Source organism: Theropithecus gelada, chromosome 6, assembly GCF_003255815.1.
Source record: "Theropithecus gelada isolate Dixy chromosome 6, Tgel_1.0, whole genome shotgun sequence".
NCBI lineage: Eukaryota > Metazoa > Chordata > Mammalia > Primates > Cercopithecidae > Theropithecus > Theropithecus gelada.
Window position 1 is genome coordinate 93,461,173 of NC_037673.1, and position 23,478 is coordinate 93,484,650.

General features: G+C 36.8%; 1 long non-coding RNA gene across 1 annotated transcript in view; it reads left to right on the forward strand.

Annotated features, from left to right (window-relative positions):
- The window catches only part of LOC112626934, an 81,723-nt gene extending 60,756 nt beyond the window's left edge, over positions 1-20,967 (forward strand). The window contains exon 3 of the long non-coding RNA XR_003119988.1: positions 19,616-20,967. This is a non-coding gene — a long non-coding RNA (uncharacterized LOC112626934). The remainder of the gene's footprint in view (positions 1-19,615) is intronic.
- Positions 20,968-23,478: the final 2,511 nt, after the last annotated feature.

The window sequence follows — 23,478 nt, forward strand, 5'->3', positions numbered from 1 at the left end:
ATGCTAAACAAGGGGTAGGTTATTCATAAGTTTTTCTGGAAAGAGGTGAGAAATGGAACTGAGTGTTCCTCCCAGTTTTAGACCATATAGGGTAACTTCTGAATGTTGCCATGGCATTTGTAAACTTTCATGGTGCTGGTGGGAGTCTCTTTTAGCAGACTAATGCATTATAACTAGCATGTAATGAGAAGTGAGAATGACCAGAGATCACTTTCATTGCCATCTTGGTTTTGCAGGTTTTGGGTTGGTATCTTTACGACATCCTGTTTTATCAGCAGGGTTTTTGGGACTTGTATCTTGTGCAGGCCTCTTAACTCATCCTATGACTAAGAATACCTAACCTGCTGGGAATGCAGCCCAGCAAGTCTCAGCCTCATTTTACCCAGCCCCTATTAAAAATAGAGTCACATGCTCTGGTTCCAATGCCTCTGACACTTCTACATAATTATTTAATTTATTAATGGTACTGCATATTTTCTCAAAATATCCTTTATTGTTTTCTTTTTAAAATCATACTTAAGGAGGCTAGATACTTCATAGCATTGTGAACCCACTCTATTTAGACCTGTGCTGCCTACTTCTATATATCTCATTCCTACTGAAACAAATGATTTTTTAAAGCCTTATTTGATAGAGTCACTATTTTAGAAAAAAACAACAAAAATAAAAAAATGCATTCAATAATGATTAACTGATATAATCAGGAATATACCTTTGCAGTATGCTAACTTTAAGGATTTTTCTTTCTCTTTATCTTTGATGGTTGCAGCTTCTCACTATATGTCATTTTATTTATATCATTTGATTCTGAGTCATGTTTCAATGTGAGTCCTCACTCTAGCTTTTCTATAATGGTTCTTAAGTTCGTATTCTCAAACACTGTTTCAGTGCCATTTTGTCCATTTTATTCTGTTGGACCTTTTTTTTTTTTTTGGTCTAATTTTAAAATCCTCCCATTTTATTCTTGTCTCTTAACTGCTCTTGAAATTTTAATTTCTCTGAAATTCCTACAAAATTAATTCTTTCATACTCTCTTGTAATTTATTTTACTTCTTTGTGTTATATAGTCTACAGCCTAGAATTTATCCTGCTTACTGATTTTGTGATTTAATTTTATTTCCAAAAGTTTTTTAAAATGATTTTTCATATTCACCAATTCCGATCATATTTCTTACTCCTTTTGCTTTAGAGCCAGTTTTATGAAGGCTATTTATTTGTGATTTTGGTGAGATATTTATTAGCATTCAATCTTTCTGAATTATTGATTTAGTATCTGGGCTCGTTTTCAGTAAGATTTTAAAAATGCTGTATTATAAATAATTTAAAATATGCAAACATAGACAAAAATAGTATAATCCTTATATACAACTCACCTACATTCAACCATCACAATTTTTCCACGTTTTTAAAGTTTATTTTTTCTTCTCTATTATTATGATTTTTTAGTTTCTCCATTTGGGCTAGAGTACTTTAAAGCACATACCAGATATCATGACATATCCATATATAATTCAGTATGTATCTCCAAAAAAAAAAAAAAAAAAAAACCATTTTCTACCATAACCACTATGACATTATTAACGTCTTGTAAAATTAAAGAAATTATTTGTTGATCTGCACCAACATGGCCGAATAGGAACAGCTCCAGCCTCCAGTTCCGAGTGTGAGCCACACAGAAGACGGGTGATTTCTGCATTTCCAACTGAGGTACCAGGTTCATCTCACTGAGGTGTGTTGGACAGTGGGTGCAGGACAGTGGGTTCAGCCCAAGGAGCGAGAGCCCAAGCAGAGCAAGGCATCACCTCACCCGGGAAATGCAAGGGGGAAGGGAATTCCCTTTTCTAGCCAAGGGAAAGCGTGACACACAACAGCTCGAAAATCAGGTCACTCCCACCCTAATACTGTGCTTTACCAAGGGTCTTAGCAAATGGCACACCAGGAGATTATATCCCGTGCCTGACTCGGAGGGTCCCACACCCACAGAGCCTCCCTCATTGCTAGCACAGCAGTCTGAGATCTAACTGCAAGGCGGCAGCGAGGCTGGAGGAAGATTGCCTGCCATTGTTGAGGCTTAAGTACGTAAACCAAGCGGCCGGGAAACTCAAACTGGGTGGAGCTCATCGCAGCTCAAGGAGGCCTGCCTGCCTCTGTAGACTCCACCTCTGGGGACAGGGCATAACCAAACAAAAGGCAGCAGAAACCTCTGCAGATGTAAATGTCCCTGTCTGACAGCTTTGAAAAGAGTAGTGGTTTTCCCAGCACAGAGTTTGAGACCTGAGAATGAACAGACTGTCTGCTCAAGGGGGTCCCTGACTCCCGAGTAGCCTAACTGGGAGACATCCCCCACTAGGGGCAGACTGAAACCTCACACCTCACACAGCCGGGTACACCACTGAGACAAAGCTTCCAGAAGAATGATCAGACAGCAACATTTGCTGTTCAGCGGTATTCAGTCTTCCGCAGCCTCCACTGCTGATACCCAGGCAAACAGGGTCTGGAGTGGACCTCAAGCAAAGTCCAAGAGACCTGCAGCTGACGGTCCTGACTATTAGAAGGAAAAATAACAAACAGAAAGGACATCCACACCAAAACTCCATCTGTATGTCACCATCATCAAAGACCAAAGGTACATAAAACCACAAAGATGGGGAAAAAGCAGTACAGAAAAGCTGGAAATTCTAAAAATCAGAGCGACTCTCCCCCTCCAAAGGAACACAGCTCCTCGCCAGCAATGGAACAAAACTGGACAGAGACAGACTTTGACAAGTTGAGAGAAGACTTCAGACAATCAAACTTTTCTGAACTAAAGGAGGAATTACGAACAGAGTGCAAAGAAACTAAAAACCTTGAAAAAAGATTTGATGAATGACTAACTAGAATAACCAATGCAGAGAAGTCCTTAAGTGACCTGATAGAGATGAAAACCATGGCACGAGAACCATGTGACGAATGCACAAGCTTCAGTAACCAACTTGATCAACTGGAAGAAAGGGTATCAGTGATTGAAGATTAAATGAATGAAATGAAGCAAGAAGAGAAGTTTAGAGAAAAAAGAGTAAAAATAAATGAATAAAGCCTCCAAGAAATATAGGACTAGGTGAAAAGACCAAATCTACGTCTGATTGGTGTACCTGAAAGTGACGGGGAGAATGGAACCAAGGTGGAAAACACTCTGCAGGATATTATCCAGGAGAACTTCCACAACCTAGCAAGGCAGGCCAACATTCAACTTCAGGAAATACAGAGAATGCCACGAAGATACTCCTCGAGAAGAGCAACTCCAAGACACATAATTGTCAGATTCACCAAAGTTGAAATGAAGGAAAAAATCTTAAGGGCAGCCAGAGAGTAAGGTCGGGTTACCCACAAAGGGAAGCCCATCAGACTAACAGCAGATCTCTCGGCAGAAAAGGAATTTTCAACCCAAAATTTCATATCCAGCTAAACGAAGTTTCATAAGTGAAGGAGAAATAAAATCCTTTACAGACAAGGAAATGCTGAGAAATTTTGTCACAACCAGGCCTGCCCTGCAAGAGATCCTGAAGGAAGCACTAAACATGGAACAACCGGTACCAGTCACTACAAAAACATGACAAAATGTAAAGACCATCGATGCTAGGAAGAAACTGCATCAACTAATGAGCAAAATAACCAGTTAACATCATCATGGCAGGATCAAGTTCACCCATAACAATATTAACCTTAAATGTAAATGGTCTAAATGCTCCAATTAAAAGACACAGGCTGGCAAATTGGATAAAGAGTCAAGACCCATCAATTTGCTGTATCCAGGGGACCCATCAGTGCAGAGACTCACATAAGCTCAAAATAAAGGGATGGAGGAAGATCCACCAAGCAAATGGAAAATAAAAAAAGGCAGGGGTTACAATCCTAGTCTCTGATAAAACAGACTTTAAACCAACAAAGATCACAAGAGACAAAGAAGGCCACTACATTATGGTAAAGGGATCAATTCAACAAGAAGAGCTAACTATCCTAAATATATATGCACCCAATACAGGAATGCCTAGATTCATAAAGCAAATCCTTAGAGACTTACAAAGAGACTTAGTCTCCCACACAATAATAATGGGAGACTTCAACACCCCACTGTCAACATTAGACAGAACAATGAGACAGAAAGTTAACAAGGATATCCAGGAATTGAGCTCATCGCTGCACCAAGCAGACCTAATAGACATCTACAGAACTCTCCACCCCAAATCAACAGAATATGCATTCTTCTCAGCACCACATCGCACTTATTCCAAAATTAACCACATAGTTGGAAGTAAAGCACTCCTCAGCAAATGTACAAGAACAGAAATCACAACAAACTGTCAGACCACAGTGCAATCAAACTAGAACTCAGGACTAAGAAACTCAACCGCCTCAACTACATGGAAACTGAACAACCTGCTCCTGAAAGACTCCTGGGTACATAACGAAATGAAGGCAGAAACAAAGATGTTCTTTGAAACCAATGAGAAAAAAGATACAACATACCAGAATCTCTGGGACACATTTAAAGCAGTGTGTAGAGGGAAATTTATAGCACTAAATGCCCACAAGAGAAAGCAGGAAAGATCTAAAATTGACACCCTAATATCACAATTAAAAGAACTAGAGAAGCAAGAGCAAACACATTCAAAAGCTAGCAGAAGGCAAGAAATAACTAAGATCAGAGCAGAACTGAAGGAGATAGAGACACAAAAAACCCTTCAAAAAATCAATGAATCCAGGAGCTGGTTTTTTGAAAAGATCAACAAAATTGATAGACCGCTAACAAGACTAATAAGAAAAGAGAGAAGAATCAAATAGACACAATAAAAATTGATAAAGGGGATATCACCACTGACCCCACAGAAATGCAAACTACCAACAGAGAATACTATAAACACCTCTAAGCAAATAAACTAGAAAACCTAGAAGAAATGCATAAATTCCTGAACACATACACTCTCCCAAGACTAAACCAGGAAGAAGTTGAATCCCTGAATAGACCAGTAACAGGCTCTGAAATTGAGGCAATAATTAATAGCCTACCAATCAAAAAAAGTCCAGAAACAGACAGATTCACAGCCAAATTCTACCAGAGGTACAAAGAGGAGATGGTACCATTCCTTCTGAAACTATTCCAATCAATAGAAAAAGAGGGAATCCTCCCTAACTCATTTTATGAAGTCAACATCATCCTGATACCAAAGCCTGGCAGAGACACACCCACAAAAAAGAGAATTTTAGACCAATATCCCTGATGAACATCGATGCAAAAATCCTCAATAAAATACTGGCAAAACGAATCCAGCAGCACATCAAAAAGCTTATCCACTATGATCAAGTGGACTTCATCCCTGGGATGCAAGGCTGGTTCAACATACACAAATCAATCAGTGTAATCCAGCATATAAACAGAACCAAAGACAAAAACCACATGATTATCTCAATCGATGCAGAAAAGGTCTTTGACAAAATTCAACAGCCCTTCATGATAAAAACTCTCAATAAATTCAATATTGAGGGAATATATCTCAAAATAATAAGAGCTATTTATGACAAACCCACAGCCAATATCATACTGAATGGGCAAAAACTGGAAGTATCCCCCTTGAAAACTGGCACAAGACAGAGAGGATGCCCTCTCTCACCATTCTTATTCAACATAGTGTTGGAAGTTCTGGCCAGGGCAATCAGGCAGGAGAAAGAAATAAAGGGTATTCAATCAGGAAAAGAGGAAGTCAAATTATCCCTGTTTGCAGATGACATGATTGCATATTTAGAAAACCCCATTGTATCAGCCCCAAATCTCCTTAAGCTGATAAGCAACTTCAGCAAAGTCTCAGGATACAAAATCAATGTGCAAAAGTCACTAGCATTCTTATACACCAGTAACAGACAAACAGAGAGCCAAATCATGAGTGAACTCCCATTCACAATTACTTCAAAATGAATAAAGTACCTAGGAATCCAACTTACAAGGGATGTGAAGGACCTCTTCAGGGAGAACTACAAACCACTGCTCAATGAAATAAAAGAGGACACATACAAATGGAAGAACATTCCATACTCACGGATAGGAAGAATCAATATCGTGAAAATGGCCATACTGCCCAAGGTAATTTATAGATTCAATGCCATCCCCATTAAGCTAACAATGACTTTCTTCACAGAATTGGAAAAAACTACTTTAAAGTTCATATGGAATCATAAAATAGTCCGCATTGCCAAGACAGTCCTAAGTCAAAAGAACAAAGCTGGAGGCATCACGCTACCTGACTTCAAACTATACTGCAAGGTTACAGTAACCAAAACAGCATGGTACTGGTACCAAAACAGAGATATGGACCAATGGAACAGAACAGAACCCTCAGAAATAATACCACACATCTACAGCCATCTGATCTTTGACAAGCCTGAGAAAAACAAGAAATGAGGAAAGGATTCCCTATTTAATAAACGGTGCTGGGAAAACTGGCTAGCCATAAGTAGAAAGCTGAAACTGGATCCCTTCCTTACATCTTATGCAAAAATTAATTCAAGATGGATTAGAGACTTAAATGTTAGACCTAAAACCATAAAAAGCCTAGAAGAAAACCTAGGCAATACCATTCAAGACATAGGCATGGGCAAGGACTTCATGTCTAAAACAGCAAAAGCAATGGCAACAAAAGCCAAAATTGACAAATGGGATCTAATTAAACTAAAGAGCTTCTGCACAGCAAAAGAAACTACTGTGAGAGTGAATAGGCAACCCACAGAATGGGAGAACATTTTTGCAATCTACTCATCTGACAAAGGGCTAATATCCAGAACCTACAAAGAACTCAAACAAATTTACAAGAAAAAAAACAAACAACCCCATCAAAAAGTGGGCAAAGGATATGAACAGACACTTCTCAAAAGGAGACATTTATGCAGCCAACAGACACATGAAAAAATGCTCATCATCGCTAGCCATCAGGGAAATGCAAATCAAAACCTCAATGAGATACAATCTCACACCCGTTAGAATGGTGATCATTAAAAAGTCAGGAAAAAACAGGTGCTGGAGAGGATGTGGAGAAATAGGAACACTTTTATACTGTTGGTGGTACTATAAACTAGTTCAACCATTGTGGAAGATAGTGTGGCAATCCCTCAGGGATCTAGAACTAGAAATACCATTTGACCCAGCCATCCCATTACTGGATATTTACCCAAAGGATTGTAAATCATGCTGCTATAAAGACACATGCACACACATGTTTATTGCAGCACTATTCACAATAGCAACTACTTGGAACCAACCCAAATGTCCATCAGTGACAGACTGGATTAAGAAAATGTGAAACATATACACCATGACACCATGGAATACTATGTAGTCATTAACAAGGATGAGTTCATGTCCTTTTTAGGGACATGGATGCAGCTGGAAACCATCATTCTCAGCAAACTATTGCAAGAACAGAAAACAAAACACTGCATGTTCTCACTCAAGGTGGGAATTGAACAATGAGAACACTTGGACACAGGAAGGGGAACATCACACACTGGACATTTAGTCCCTATTGTGGTGTGGGGGTAGGGAGAGGGATAGCATTAGGAGATATACCTAATGTAAATGACTAGTTAATGGGTGCAGCACACCAGCGTGGCACATGTATACATATGTAACAAACTTTCATGTTGTGCACATGTACCCTAGAACTTAAAGTATTATAAAAAATAAATAAATAAATAAGAAATTATTTGTTGATATTATCTAATATTAGTTAGCATTAAAAATTTTCTCATTCTTTCAGTCTATCTTTTTGAATTGCTTTGCTTCAATCTGGGTCCTAAGCAGGTTTGAGTAAAAGTTTGGGCCATTGTTCATTCTGTGTTCTCTCATTCTTTCTCTGGTTGTCTTTCACAACAACTCTTGTTTGTACCTAAACCAAAGTAAAGGCGAGGCTGCAGAGCAGCAGTGTCCAATCTTTTGGCTTCCCTAGGACACATTGGAAGAAGAATTGTGTTGGGCCACACATAAAATACACGAACATTAATGATAGCTGATGAGCTAAAAAAAGAAAGTCATACACAAAAAATCTCATAATGTTACAAGAAAGTTTAGTAATGCGTGATGGTCCGCATTTAAAGCCATCCTGGGCCACGTGCAGGCCAAGGGACGTGGTATAGACAAGCTTGTTGTAAAATGAAGATCCACAAATTTCTGCTGTAGAGATTTCTAAGAGTTCCCTCATCATTTAGTCCCTTAAACTTGATTTTATATTATTCTCAGTATTATGAGATAGCCTATTACATTACAATCAATAAAAGTGTTTTTCTCCCCTTCATATTGCTCAAGCTGGTTTATAGTGGGCTATTCTCATCTGCTTATTTATATTTTAAGTGTCTGCCTTTAAACAATTTCTATTGGGGTTTAGGTTAAATTCCCTCACACAGCACCCCTTTTTTTTCTAATTTAGGAAGGATTGACTTCTGTTACTTTTATGCAAGACCAAGTATTTTCTTATTTTCTATCTTTATTGGTCAAATTCTACTTCTTTACTTGATAGTGTATGTGGATTTGCACATACAATGTCATAATGTAATTTGTATTACATTATAACACACAATTAAAATAAAATAATACTGAAGTCTCATATTTAAATGCAAAACTTCATTGTTCTACCTTAATTTAGCCCCAGTTACTCCCCACAGATTAAACCAATTTCAACTGTCTAGATTTTTATGATGTTTAACCACCATATTCTGAAGTAATATGCTTATATTGCTATTTTGGACTTATCAATTTTAGAGAACATGTTTGCCTGCTCTAAAGTACACTCATAGGAGAAACAGAATTCCACTGACTAACATAATGACTTGTTTCTCAAATAATTTCTAGACTAAACAGAATCATGACAATTATGTACACCAATTTTTTTTCTTCTGTACCATTTTCATGTATAATAGAACAAACAAAAACATCAACAACAGGGAGAACTTTCCACTTGTCTGGAAGTAGAGACATGACTCACAGTGCTTTTGCTGAAAATGGGAAGAGAGTGACATTAATCCATCTTCATTTCCCTGAAAGGTCATTTTTATAGTACTGTGGGCATGCATATGTAAGTCAGTTGGCTGATAACAAAAGGTTTATAATTGTGAACCAAATGAAACTGACTGGCTTAAAGGTGGAGAACATGCCTGTGACCTTGTCTGTATTAGCCCTGATATGTAATAAATAAAGTTATATAGTCATAGATGGAGGAAGCATTCCCTTTCAAGAAGATAATATTAGGTTTCTGAACTATTCTGATGAAAAATTGGTCTGCACAGGGACATGTCTAATGTATAAAGAGCTATATTTTATTTGGACTAATTTTATGTAAAACTGGAAATACTCATAAAACCAGCAGATACTAGAGTTGAGGTTAGAGTCAAGCATTGATGGAATCTAATCTTATTTTATAGTTGAGGAAAATTGAACTGAGAGAAGTTAAAAGACAGATATATTCAACTGTTCTCTAATTTTAGACATAATTGTCCATTGGGCATACTTCTGACATGAGACTTCACTGAATTTATTATTTACATGTCAGGCTTCCTGCTAGACTGTAATCTAATGAAAGCAAGGGGCAACATCTAGAATCCTAAACATTTGGACACTGCCTACCTACTACTTGTGTCTTAGGAATACCTAGCACATAGTCTTACGTTATGAGTACATTTTTCTTAATACTCTATAATACCCTAACCCTAGTTTAAAAAGAAATTTCTAAGAAAAAGTCAACAATGAACTCTCAGATATCACAAGTGTCTCTGAGACAAATTAGGCTACCTAATGACTTTTTTTAGAGAACAATTTTGTTTTGTACTGTATAAGAGGGAGCTATTAGTGTAGAAATTGCATCAAAGAATTCTAGAGAAATATATTTAAATATTTGTTATTACTTTAAAGCTTTTCTTGCATTAATTAAATTTTAATAGCTATATGGATGGCCTGGTTTAACAGTGTTAAATGTATTTTGTTAAAAATTTGTTTTCCAAAGTTTAAATCTCCAAAGATGTGTTTATATTGTGTGAATGCAATCAGGCTTACATCCAAATTTTCTTCAGTCAGGATATTGGTATTCTATATCTCTGTGACCTTTTTTTTTTGTAGTTTTTCTTTTCTATTTGATACTTACATTGAGAAATACTTACTGTTGTAATTTGGCTAGGCAGTGCTTTTTTGACTGTTTTCTCTTTTTCAATTTTTGCTTACAGCCCAAGTCTGACTCATCCATGAGATCACGTGGTGATATAAATGGAGCAACCTGAAGGGTTAGCGACATTCGGGAGGTAAGCAATAATTCACTCTCTAATTTTTTTTCAACAGCCTGAAAAGATAGAAAGATTTTCCTTGATTCTTTCTTTTATTATTATTATTATTATTATACTTTAAGTTCTAGGGTACATGTGCACAACGTGCAGGTTTGTTACATATGTATACATGTGCCATGTTGGTGTGCTGCACTCGTTAATGCCTCATTTACATTAGGTATATCTCTTAATGCTATCCCTCCCCGCTTCCACCACCCCACAATGGGACCCGATGTGTGATGTTCCCCTTCCTGGGTCCAAGTGATCTCGTTATTCAATTCCCACCTATGAGTGAGAATATGCAGTGTTTGGTTTTCTGTTCTTGCAATAGTTTGCTGAGAATGACGGTTTCCAGCTGCATCCATGTCCCTACAAAGGACATGAACTCATCCTTTTTTATGGCTGCATAGTATCTTTCTAACTCTCAATGCTGTGAAAACAAATCCCAAAATATTGACTAAAAATTCCTCTTTTTAAAAAACCTCCTTAAGAGTTTTCTGCCTAAAACATGTGTTTGATGACCTGAGGTGAAAGCTAGCTAACAGTGTGGCTCTGTCCAAATTTATGGAGGAATTCTTCTAAGCCTGTAGGTGGAGGCTAGCTTAGACATCTACATGTAGTGAGGTTGATCCAAACCGAGCTTCTCTCATCAAAAATGTCACCTTATGTTCTCAAACTTCAACAAGGGAAAAGTTAATGGCAGGCTTTAATTTACTCAGCATCCATAGCCATACAGGGCTTTCTGTTGGAATCACATAAAACCTGTTTTCTAAACTATAATCAGGTTTGTTTTTTTTTTTTTTTTTTTTTTTTTGATGGAGTCTTGCTCTATCACCCAGACTGGAGTGCAGTGGTGTGATCTCAGCTCACTGCAACCTCCACCTCCTGGGTTCAAGCGATCCTCCCACTTCAGCCTCCTGAGTAGATGGGACTACAGGCATGTGCCACCATGCCTGACTAATTTTTGTATTTTTAGTAAAGACAGGGTTTTGCCATGCTGGCCAGGCTGATCTCGAACTCCTGACCTCAGATGATCCACCTGCCTCGGCTTCCCAAAGTGCTGGAATTATAGGCATGAGCTACCATGCCTGGCCTATAGTCGGGCTTTTTAAAGAGTTGAAAGGACTGTCTCAAAGAATTAAATAAAATAATGCATTGAGGAAAGATATAATATAAAAGTAAGAGAGAGGTGATCCTGGTGTTTGTCCTGCCACACCACCGACAGTTCTAAAACGTTACCTACTTTGGAGCTCAGTTTCTTCCTTCTGAAATTGAGTCCTTTAATAGATGATCTTCAGGTTACCTTCAAACATTTAAATTCTACAATTTAATGATAAAATAATTTATGCATAGCAATCTACTAGAGAAGAGAGTAAATGAAGCTCCAAACAGAATGATCACTATAATATCTATTTTGATAAGTTAAGAGACAGCTTCTATGCCTAAACATTCAATCATAAAAACATTAAGAGAGTAATCTTTAATACAGCAATTTGGCCTCCTGCTTCTTTGTCTCACATTTTGTATATTTTAATGAAAGATAATCACTCAGAATTATAATTTCAGAACATTTAAGTTGATATTTCAGTGAGAATAAAAATTTGTTTTTTGGCTTGGAAAATAGAAATTAAGCCTGGGCAACAAAGTGAGACCCTGTCTCTACAAAAATTAAAAAAAAATTAGCTGGGTGTGGCAGTGTGCTCCTATAGTGCCAGCTACTCCAGAGGCTGAAGCAGGAGGGTCAGTTGAGCCCAGAAATTCAAGACTGCAGTGAGCTATGATTGTGCCACTTCAGCATGGGTGACAGAGTATAGATGTAAATCCAAAATAGCAATACAAGCATATTAGTTCTGAATATGGAGATTAAACACAATAAAAGTCTACACCCATGCTCTGAGAAACCTTTCTTAAAAAGGAAGAAAGAAGAGAAACAAAGAAAGAAAAAGGAAGGAAGGAAGGATACTAATCTTTATTTAAAAAATATCTATGCATGCGGTGTTTTTAGTTGAGAAAATCTATTTAGTGAAGTCTCTAGGCTCTAGTTTCCGTGCTTAAGACAATGCAATGAACTGCATTTTTGGTTGTGTTCATTAACGCTCTTTAACTTCTTTTATTGTTATAAAAATTACCAAAAGCTGAGAATCTTTTGAGAAAACAATCAATAAAGAGACTTCGACTGTGTCCAGTGATTTCCATCCCACATACTCCTTTGCTTTGGCTTCAGTGAATGCAGGAACTGAGACGATCATTACTGAAAATGTGGCTATCACTACTGACGCTTAGCATGTCTACACATTCTTTACCTTCCCCACTCCAGTATTACCTCTGTTAGCGTCTGGGGAATCTAATATAAACATCAATGCAGGACTTACAGTTAATTGCTTCCAAGAAAACAAAATTCACCATTTTGTCATTTTATGGTATGCATTAAAGGGGTGGGGTATGAATGGCAAAATCATTGACAACAGTTTCACTGGCTAGAGCATCTGGATTTCTCTTCAAATTTGCAGAAAGTTTCCTTTTCTCTTATCCAATCCATCTCTTCTTCAGCCAGCTTATCAAATTGCCAAGCAATTTTTGGAATAGGTGTTTTGTTTTAAAAAATTAGTTTACTGTTTGCCATTGATCCAAGATAACTTTATGCTTCTTGAATATAAAAGAGATATAAGCTCTACAGAATCCCTTAATTCTATCATGTGGAGAATATGAATTAAATACTTACTATGTTTAATAATTTAAAAAGACTTTGGGAGAATGTCAACATATTTAAAGGGAAAAAGGTTTTGAGATTTTGGGGGTATGTACTTTATTTTGAACTAATTGCTTTTCTACTAACATATCATTTCATTTAGTATTTAGAAAATCCTGTGAGAAAGGCTTAATGTCCCTCGATGAGAGGCTAAGAGAGGTTAACAATCCGGTCATGGTCGCACCCCTTCCAGAAAAGGAAGGAACCAGGACACAAACCTGGCTATGGCTCCAAAGTTCATGTTTGCATTTATTCTGTTCTGCTCTCTTCAAGGAGCGTGTGAGCCAGTGGAAGAAGTGAACATGCAAATATCCTGACTGTGATATTGACCAAAAGCCCATCTGAAGAGTACAAACTAAATATTGTTAAAGTCGGTTTTATAAAACACAACAATTCCATGAAAGTTAAATCAAAGTTCGGCTTAAACCACCAATGTTTTGCATACATTTCATAAATGCTGAGGTTGATATGAGATCTTATCTGTCATCAAATAATGTCTGATTTCAAATTTTGTTATCAAAATAGCCTCATTCTTCTTACTAATTGATTTTCTAATTAGGAATTGGCTTAAATTTAGACATACCAATAAAATTATATGAACATATAACTACAATTTTTCATATTTGTGTGGCAATAATTATTTTAGAAATACTACTCCGATGTAATAAATTTTTACTCTGCATATAACTTCTTCATATATTTATATATTTCTTAAGATGATTTTTAAACAAGTATTCATTTTTTAACATGAATATTCCATTTAGTTGTAATCAGTCTACATGTAACTTTATATATTGCTTTTTTGCATATAACATTACATAATATTCTTAGTTTATAAAAATTTAAACTGAAAAGACTGAATAATGTTTCTAAAAGAGAATAATAAATGTGGTACTGTCACGTAACACATTTTCAGAATTTTTAAGTTGTTTAAGTAGATTTCTTTTTGCCTTCAAATATATTTTAATATGAAAATGATAAATAAAAGCAGACTATAATCTCATCTACCAGATAAACTCTGTTGATTTTAAGTTGAAGTGTGAACTTTTACTGATTGGAGAATTCAAAAACTTAGGAAAAGTATAAAATTATGAAAAGAAAATCTTTGTCACCTTCTTAGTACTTGTCTGCAAAGCTAACTAGGATTAATTTGCTGTTTATTCTTCCAAATAAAAATAGGCACATACCACGATGTATAATATGTGTCCTTCTATTTACACAAAAGAGATCATGCACATGTCTTATACATCTATTCTTAATGACACTTTGGGGACTCTTTTCATATCTTATAAATGGTTCTATCACATTTTTTGAAAGCTTCAGTCTGCATAGGTTTCCATTACATAAAAGTCTCAACTTATTTAAACAAAACATTTCATCTCATTTATTTGCTATAATACTGGATTTATATTGTGCAATGAGAAAGCTGCAATCTATCTTTTCTGATCTCATTTTTTGTTTTTCTATCAAATCTATGTGGTAAGTTTTCAGAAGTTTAGTTCTTAGGTATGGGAGTGTTGTCATTTAAAATGTTTATGAACATGGCTAATATTTTTGTACATATGCTGTATAAAATTTGTCCCCCAAAGTGGACAGCATTAGCTAACTTTACAGAGTGGTCACTGCTAAACACTTACAACTCATTATACTTGACTTTTGACATTTATTAACTCATTTAATCCTCATGCTGCATTAGACACTATATCACTACCCATATTTCTTTTATTTTTTATTTTTATTTTTTAAATTTGTATTTATTTATTTATTGTGAGAAAGTCTCATTCTGTTGCCTAGGATGGAGTGCAATGGTGCGATCTCAGTTCACTGCAACCTCCGCCCACCACGTTCAAGGGATTCTCCTGCCTCAGCCTCCCAAGTAGCTAGGATTACAGGCATGTGCCACCACACCAGGCTAATTTCTTTGTATTTTTAGTAGAGACGGGGTTTCACCATGGTGCCCAGGCTGGTCTTGAACTCCTGACCTCAGGTGATCCTCCTGTCTCGGCCTCCCAAAGTGGTGGGATTACAGACGTGAACCACCACGCCTAGTTCCATATTTTAAACAGAAGGATCTGAAACACAGTAGAGTGGCTAAATCACTTAGCCAAAGTCATGTGGCTGATAAATAATGAAGCTACACTATGAACACAAACAGTTCAGCTGTATGGTGTTAACCACCCCAACATATTGCTTAACAGTGCAGGAAAGAGTAGATACTATCAACTTTTGGATTTTGACTAATACGGCAAATGAAAACAATAGGTCAATTTGGGTTAGGTCTTTTTTCATAGGTAAAGTAATATTTATATTTTGTTCATTACACAAATTCCTTTTTTGTTAACTAGTTTTTCATACTTTTGCATAGTTGTATATTGAATTATTCAAGTTTCTCAGTAATTTTTACAAAATCAATAGAAAAAATAAAGTGAAACTTTGTGATACATGATATACTTTCCAGAGAGAACTTCTATGTCTTTTTACATTTTAATTTATTGATTTTTAGCTTCTGGATTTGATATTCTTTTTGACATTTTTATTTTATTTGAATTGTTTTGGTATATCATTTGCAACATTTAAGAATTTTTTTAAAAATTTAAAAATGATTTTTATTGCGTATTATAAGAATCCAGATGATTAAAAAAAGTCTTTCATAATTAAATGAAAAGGTTATTTTTAAAATAGTCCTTCAAAACTGATAAGATGTTTATAAACTGACAGTAGCTGAGAAGAGGAAGATAGGTAGTTGGGAAAGGTAATATATACATGGGAAAATGGCACAGGTATCTGCCCCAAGCTAACTAGATGAACAGGAAGAAACTGATAACTGAATGAATGAGTACAGTTACTCCATGTGCAGTGTCACTGAATATACAGACTGAGGCCTTTCTCTTCCCACTTTACTTGATCTCACTTGTCTAAAAGCACAGTAACCTTGAGACTGGAAAATGTAGAAATACCAGCAGTTTTAACTGAAGTCACCTTCTTCCTAAATAAGTATCAAAAAATAGAGGACATAATTCAACATAAAATGAAAATTCTTCTGTGAAAATGGCAATAGCCTGATAAGGAGAATTTACTTTTATATCTATATTGGTTTATAGGTAAAGAGGCAACATTAGTAAAAACACTTGGAATTTTCGCCCACTCTGACATGTGATTTCAATATCCATGATTGGTTTCTAGCAAGCTGCCTTCCATCTCAAATCTAAAAAAATAAATAAATAAAAATTTGGAGCCATTATTTGTTTGATTAACTTGTATGAGCCCAGCTGTTAGAACATTGAGTATGAATTTAGATAAGGGAATAAAATCAGCCTCATCTGTCCGGTCCTATTGTGTTGTGTTACCAATTATATTTTATGGAAAAAATCAGATGGAGAAAATGTTTGGCAGTAATAAAGCAGCTGACAACACGAAAACAAGCATAGTTAGAGTTTAAGAACATCTTGGTTTTCTAGCCCTTATTCGTTAATTCTATCTTGTTTCCTTTTTGTTGTTGTTCTCTTTCTCTATCTCTTGATTGTTATTAATTTTCCTTTCTCTCCACCACTTATACAAACTATCAATCAAAAATTTTGTTTTTATATCTAAGGGATGAAGGCAATTACTAATTATTATGAGAATTATACTTTTTCCATTTTCAGCTTTGTCTGGGAAGAGACCCAGGTCCTAAGTTTTACTGGACAGCTCAACTCTCTAAAAGGGAAAAATAGTACTTAACAAAAGTTTAAGCACATAACATCAAAAATAGAGAAGATTCTGTTATATCCACGAACAAATGCATTTATTGGGAAAAAGGCAGATGTGCACAGATCTAAGCTACTCTCCAATCCTGTGTGAATTGAGGGGCCTTACTGAGGTGTTGACACTGGCCCTGGGGAGTTCCTAATCTGAGTGCAGAGCCAGTTGCAAATGTGTTTTCAGTCAAATATAATTACTGACGAACACAAACATAACGTTTGCCATCCAAGACCTTTGCAACTTGAAACCCCAGATTAACTTGCACTGAAGGCCTTTTGAGTGAAGATTAGTCTGGAAAGATTTTTCAGGAAAGATGGTGTAGCTAACCAGATAGAGGAATCTGACTCCAGATCTAGTGGGCGGTCCCTCTTATTCATAGGCACTAGCCACAGCAACTACATGTTTTCCTCACTGATATGACAGAGGTGAGCCAAGACATAGAGGAGGGTATTATCTCTATCTTCACTGTAATATCAGTGCTGTGTTCAATATTCAGGCACAAAGGATTAACTTCGTTTTCAGTGAGAGATTTATACAATAATGAGCTAAATCTGTGTTTAATAAGGTTTGTTCTTTTGTGTTCACTGTAATGTGGAAGTAATTTCAGTCTGTCTGCACAGAGGTCCCGACTGACTCCCATCACAGTATCGGCAGAGCTCCAGCCACACAGTGGAACATATCATCTCTGGTTGCACATGGCTGGCAGCCTCTGAAGACTGGGTTTAAACTGATGGGGCAGGTCTTTCCCATTCAGTAATGCCTGATACAAGTGGACTTTATTATATTAATAGCTTACCAATCTCCATTGTATTGAACTCTTTCCAGAAATTCTCCAAGGTTTGTACCCTACTTCATGACACTAATACATTACGCACAGAAAACATGTTCATATTATTGGAACAATTCGTATATTTATATATGTACACACAAAAGTTAAACTAGGAGCAAGTATATGTTGAAATATATGTGTATGTATATGTATGCACACATATAGTGGCAGTAAGATGCTGGACAAAGATGAAGATCTTGGCGGATCCTAATGCTGAATTTTGTAGAATTTTTAAAATATGGGAATTACTAAAAGGATCATCTTTAATAATTTTGAAGTTTCATTAAAATTGTATTGCTGATTCTGTGCTCTGCCCAGGTCCACTATAGGTCCTATGACACTGGGCAAGTCACTTAAACTCTCTGAGCCTTCCTTTATGCTGGGTAAAATAAAAAAATTGAGCTAGCTAATCTCCAAGCTGCCCACCAGGTCCAAAGGACTGTGGTCATGACCAAAGGGATCCATAATGAACTTCCCCTCCAGAGAGGTTCCCAAGTTAGTGACAGAACTATAATGCTATAGAAAGTTCTATTTAACACTGTAGAACCCCAAGAGTGAAACTGAATCAAATAAAAATTCGCACTTACTTGAGAGCTCCTAATCTGTCAACATGTATCTGGTTTCACAGATGCTTTCTTTTTCTCTGATACAAAACTATTTATATTAAAGATACATGGCATAAAAATTGTTTCTAAATACATCTTTATAAAGCCTCAATAGCTTAAGTTGTTTCAATTACCTTTTTTCTGCGTACCAAAGTACTCCCCCCCAAGTCTGAGGGTCAAAAACATGGAGAGTAGCTCACCTCTGCCTCATAGAGTCAAGTGAGGTCAGTTGGGGTGAGTTATACAGTTGTGGATTGACTAAAATGTTTACTTGGGGCCTGTTATGGACTGAATGTTCGTGTCTTTTCAAAATTTATATGTTGAAATCATATTCCCATTGTGATGGAATTTGGAGGCAAGGCTCTTGGGAGGTAATTAGTATGAACTGAGAAGTGGGCCCTCACTGGACACTGAATCTGTCAGCAGTTTGGTCTTGGACTTCTCAGTCTCCAGAATTGTGAGAAATTAATGTTTGTTTTATAATCCACCCAGTGTAAGGTCTTTCATTATAGTAGCCTGAACTGACAAAGGCAGGGCCACATGTGTGACCTCAGTTTGTGCTGTTGGCTACAATCTGTCACTCACCTGACCTTGGATAATGACTGTGATGGCAGGAAGAACCACAAAGATTTCTCTCACATATGTGGCAACTCAGGCTTGTCCATGTGCCCTTCTGTCACCCTGTGAAGCTAGGGTGGGCTTCCCACCACATGGCAGTCTCAGGGGAGTTGGATTTCTTACATGGTGACTGCCGTTCAAGAAGGAGGAAGTGGAAGCCTCCAGTCCTCCAAAATACTGGGCTGGAAATGGCATAAGGTCACTTCCATCATATTTTATTTGCTCAGCCGGATTTGGTAAGTACACAAGCAATCTCCATCTCTGGGTGGTAGGGATGGTCAAGAATTTGCAACCATCTTTAACCTGCCACAGTAACCACTCCTGGTTTGGTTACTTTCCTAGAGGCAGAAGAATTGTTTAGATTTTGTTGTCTATGTGGATACCTTCTCCATTTTTGTTACTGGCAAGTTTAAATGACCAGATTTTTTTCCAAAGGGATATTCAACCAGGATGAGGGTATAACTAATATTCAGAAATTTAACACAGGCCTCACTTGTAAAATGGCTTCAGCAGTTCAATATAGGCAGCAGAGGGTAAAGTGCTTTTTGCATTGGAAGCACATACTTTGACTCTCAGATGGAGATAATCTCACTTGAAAAAACTATAGCGCTTCACTGACAATGGATAAATAATTCTGTTTAAAAAAAAAAAAAAAAAACAGTATGTGAGTTTGCTAGGGCTGCCATAAAAAAGGTGTCACAGGCTCGGCGGCTTAACTAACAGAAATGTATTTTCTCACAGTTCTGGAGGCTAACAATCCAAGATCAAGATGTTGGCAGGATTGGTTCCTGAGGGCCTTGAGGAAGAATCTATTCCAGAACTTTCCCTTTGGCTTGCCAATGGCCGTATTCTCTCTGTGTCTTCTCATGTCTTCTCTGTGTATTTGTTTCCAAATTTATTCTTCTTATAAGAACAGTAGTCATATTGAAAAAGGGACCACCCTAATAACCTCATTTTAACTTGATTACCTCTTTAAAGACCTTATCTCCAAATACCATCACATTCTCAACTATTCAAGAATAAGGCGTCAATACATGAATTTTGTGAGGGGCAGGGAGACAGAATAAAACCAACCCACAACACCCAGATACATAGCACAGTCTTTTTCTTCGAAGCCCCCTGTGACCGTGCCCACTACTTCATCCTCCAATTAGCTATATTTGAAAAAGTACAAGGGAAAGAAAAGTTAGAGGGGGAAGAAAGAGAGAAAGAAGAAAGACAACATAGATTATGTGCCCTAGATGTTGGCCTTACAAAATGGGAGCAAATCTTAACCAATCACTGTAGCAAAACCTTTTGTTTATGAAGAAAGTTCCTTTTGTTTCTTTTCAGTCCACTCTATCTGCTAATTAAAATCAGTAATATGACATGCCATGCTATCTTTCCTACCTGATCCACTTACACTGTATTGTCAGGTTTGGTTTATTTCATTTTCTGGGCTTATTTGCCAGTTAATCATTTGTTTTTATATTACAAAGTGGCTCATCTCTGCCTCATTGCACACTGAAAGTAATGCCTGACAAGCGATTGTCCAACGCTCACCAAACCATGCTTGTGCAGGTTGGCAAAGGATGCTCTCAGCATAGACAAGCTGACTGACTTACGTACAGCCAGCCTGCCTTTGCCATCTCACTGTCAGATCTGCTCATAGGTCCCGACACAGGGAAAAGAATCAGAATGATATATAGAATTAAAAGATAATGGAACTGGAATAATGTTGAGCATCTTAATTAGAGACTTGGGGCAGGATATAATCATACACGTGAGTTGAATATGTACTTAGGAGAATATTAGAATCTTTGAAAAATAAGGAAGTGTTAGTAATTCTTTAGCTAGCAAAATGCACTGTTTTATGGAATGTAAAACAAACAGCACCAAAGAAAACAGTTTTATAAAATGACTTTTCCAAGGTTTACTCATTTCTTCATATAAAAGAGAAAGTGCTTCCAATTTACTGTGAAGATTTATAGCATTATTTACTTATGTAAAATAAAACATTTTTCATTAATTATTTTGCCCATCTGCTGAGTCCTCCTGTATTTCATATTGTACCAAGGTCTATCAATAAACTGATAAGGTCAGTGCAAACAGAATAAATGTGCTTTTAAGACATTGTGCAGCACTTCACTTATTTAAATGAAGCTATTGCTCTAACATCAGTGGGACATTCAATTTGATTTTTTTCCTTACTGAAAATGGATGTTCACTACTGACATTCACACTTTATACCTTAAGTCGTTGATGATAAACAATACATAGCTGCTAAAAAAGATGCCTGAGTTGACGGGTGGAGTGTGAAACTAGCTGGTTAAAGTGAAAATTGAGCCCAAGGCTCATAACCTCAGCTTTGTAGAACTGGCTTTAAATTGGACTTTGGTCTAAGGTGGTTGAATATAGCTCTGAGTGGTATTACTTTCTAATTCAAGAAATAATTTGCAATCAATATAACTTTTAGAATCCAAAAAATCCTAAGTATAAGGCAATTACAGGTGGATTAGAAAATAAAATTTACTGGTAGAAAATAGTTAATGTAAAATTTAATTTTCTTATTTGATAAACAGCATGTTTAGTTTCTTATTTGATAAACTAATAAGCCCAAGTGTTAAAAAGCCCGTTAAAGATAAATATATTTTTGACAAGCAGCTTTTCAATAGGAGATTAAGAACTGAAAACTCACTATAAGAATGGGTGGGATTTACAAACCTTGTGAATAATTTCAGAGCAGGCTAGGGCAGCTTGACACCCTGAAAACCTTGCAAAATTAATCTTTCATGACAATATTTGAAGACTGCCACCACTGTCATCCCTTCAACAAATATTCACTGAGCTGTGACAAGCACAGTGCTTGGGGCTGTGAATAGTACAGTGGTATATAACACAGACTATGACATCAAGAAGTTCATGGTTGGTGTCACTTATTTAACAAGCATTTATTGAGCACTACCTATGTGATAGGCACCTTGCTAAATACACCCTGGGGATTAAATAGAACATATGACATAGTCCTTGTGCTCAAGATTTACCTAACCGCTCCATATACTGATTTATGGAAATTCTGAAACTACGTTTGTCATTTACCTAAAAAAGACACTAGCTAATTGATAGAGAAATTTTCTGCAATATTATATCTCAGCCCTCAGGCAACTGCATCTTTTTTGCTACCTCACCTCTATATTCTTAACTGCTCTGCTCTGGTTTTTGTAAGTGGTGTTCCTTGTGTGGCCTGTATTTTGGAACCTCTGCTCATGTAATGGTGTTTGCCACACAGTTGAACTTTTGAACTAATTCTTCTATGTTGTGATCACAAAGTTTTCTTAGATACCTTTTGTACCTGGTTCTCAATTTCCACTTGCTTTGACCCGTCATGTGTATATCCTGTAACTGCTGTCTGTTATCTGAAAATATCCTTTTTCAGAAAGCCTAATTCTAGTATTTTACTTTGTTGCATTTCTAGATGAGTAATATTCATTGTCTAATCTGCTTGAAAACTGACTAAAATCCCTATTTAACATTTATTTTTAATTCTGATGCACTAAAATCCAAATGTTATTCAGTTTTTAACATAATGAAAGAAGAGAGACTTGCATATTAAAACAGAGATATTCATCTAATTAGTCTTATTAATAAAATTCCTAGGTAGGTTGAAAAATAGAGAAAGATTTGAAAAGAGACTTTGCTTTGACATTGTTGAATTCAAAGTCACCCAGAAAGAAAGTTTGACCTAATACAATTTTTTGTCTTTTCAAATTTCCCACTAAGAAACAAAAATAAAATTCTAAGCCTCCAGATGATGGAAACAAGCCTCTCTTTGTCAAGGGGAACCTCATGGAAACCTTGGAAGCTGAGTTCGTGACCATGGTGGGATGGAGGATCAGACATGCGTTATATCCCTGCTCCATTGCTACCTGTCATTAGGCTTTCTTCCCTCAGGGCTAAACAGAAACCAGCTCTTTCAAAAGTCTTACCAGGTATAGAACAAAGACAAAACTAGATTCATTCTTCCTTCATCCCTGCCTGAGATGTCCACTTCCTCTATTTCCTTTTCTTCAAATGTTCACTTTATCTTATGCAAAACGTAGATTTAGCAAACACCAGCTAAAGTCTCACATGTATGTTTTTATTCCTTTCACTGCTGCCCTCCTCCCCTCTTTTAAAATAAAATGTACAAATACTAAACCTCTGGAGAAATTCTTTGGACAAAACAGTCACATGTGCCTGTGACTTGAGTTTTTCCCAGGTGAACCCTCAGGCTGGTTCAATAAACCTTGATGATTTAAGATTTATTATGCCTCGGCCGGGCGCAGTGGCTCAAGCCTGTAATCCCAGCACTTTGGGAGGCCGAGACGGGTGGATCACGAGGTCAGGAGATCGAGACCATCCTGACTAACACGGTGAAACCCCGTCTCTACTAAGAAATACAAAAAACTAGCCGGGCGAGGTGGCGGGCGCCTGTAGTCCCAGCTACTCGGGAGGCTGAGGCCAGAGAATGGCGTGAACCCAGGAGGAGGAGCTTGCAGTGAGCTGAGATCCGGCCACTGCACTCCAGCCTGGGCGACAGAGCGAGACTCCGTCCCAAAAAAAAAAAAAAAAAAAAAAAAAAAAAA